The sequence below is a fragment of the Suncus etruscus genome, chromosome X, assembly GCF_024139225.1.
Source record: "Suncus etruscus isolate mSunEtr1 chromosome X, mSunEtr1.pri.cur, whole genome shotgun sequence".
In the NCBI taxonomy this organism is placed as follows: domain Eukaryota; kingdom Metazoa; phylum Chordata; class Mammalia; order Eulipotyphla; family Soricidae; genus Suncus; species Suncus etruscus.
Genome location: NC_064868.1, coordinates 112,992,260 through 112,993,658, shown reverse-complemented (window position 1 = coordinate 112,993,658; position 1,399 = coordinate 112,992,260). Strand labels below are relative to the sequence as shown.

Below are 1,399 nucleotides of genomic sequence, written 5' to 3'. Positions count from 1 at the left end.
CCTGAGTCAGCCACATGAAAAGCAAATGCTGTACCACTGTGCCATCGCTCTGGCTCCTGGTCCCATTTTTTCTCTTCTTTTATGAAAGAGATAATAACAACTTAAAAACCACATGTAACTTAAAAATTATAACCAACATAACTTAAAAGAGGACAAACGATGTTACTTTGGTTAAAAATAAAGTATAATAATTAGGGGCCGGAGAGATAGCATGGAGGTAAGGCATTTGCCTTTCATGCAGAAGGTCATCATTCGAATCCCGGCATCCCATATGGTCCCCCGTGCCTGCCAGGAGCAATTTCTGAGCATGGAGCCAGGAGTGACCACGAAGCACCGGGTGTGACCCCAAAACCACAAAAAAATAAAAAATAAATAAATAACAAAGTATAATAATTAGAGAAAATAATTTCACATTTTGCTTTATTTTACAGATGTATGATCTCTTTAACTTCCTAACCAACTTTTGTGATGCTATCCAGTACCACACAGGGTCCAAAATACGTGCAGTAGCTGGCAATGCCCAATATTATTTCCTATTTTATTATTTCCTTTAGCAAGCCTCATAAAAGGTAGAAACCTTGCACTTAACCTATCCTAGGATAGAATAGACAACCTCAGTAGCATCTGAATTTAATCCACTTCTATCACTATAGTTACTTTAGTAAACCTGGCTCCCCTCACACCTGCAACATCATGCAGAGTTAGTGATCGAGTTTGCCCTGGCCCCAAGTTTTTAAGCGCTCTGACCCATCCCCTAAAGATGGCTTCCAACTACAGCCTACAAATAGATCTCCAATGTGTGTCTATAAGTGGATGTGAGTGTGCATCTGGTGGACTCCTCTATGTTTATAATTAATATAAATATATAAAAATAATCTGTATTGTACATACTCCCTGCCTATATTGTATACAGTACCTGTTACATATTATCACTCCTCCAAACCCCATTTGCCACCTTATAGTAACCCTTCTATTCTCTCACCTCTCAAATCAGATCCATTATATTTCCCCATTTAACCCATTTTACCTCAGTTATTAACTCCTCAGGAACCAGGACTCTACCCTGGATTTAGGTGTATGTACCTGAGACCTTCCCATTACTGGGAGGGCTCTTGGGAAACGGATATTGCGTGTATCTTTACCTGCAAGACCCCACCGTTAACTGGGAGTGGTCTTGGAAAGGTAAGATAAGGCCTTTGACCGAGGGGATAAGTTTTTTTGGGTCTTTGCAAGCATGGAGGTCAGAGGGAAGATGGCTGAAAGGGGTTAAGATGCAGGGCAAGCGTAAATGGCATGCGTAAATGGTTAGCAGCCACATCTGTTGGCTAGGGCTGAATAAAGATGTTATCTCTGATGAAGCCTGCCTGTGAGTGAGTTCAATACCCACCGACCACCTGAA

General features: G+C 41.2%; 1 non-coding gene across 1 annotated transcript; it reads right to left on the bottom strand.

Annotated features, from left to right (window-relative positions):
- Window positions 1-587: 587 nt before the first annotated feature.
- On the bottom strand, window positions 588-720 carry LOC125999643 (small nucleolar RNA SNORA66). Its single transcript, XR_007492148.1, has one exon. It is a non-coding gene; the product is annotated as a small nucleolar RNA SNORA66 (small nucleolar RNA).
- Window positions 721-1,399: the final 679 nt, after the last annotated feature.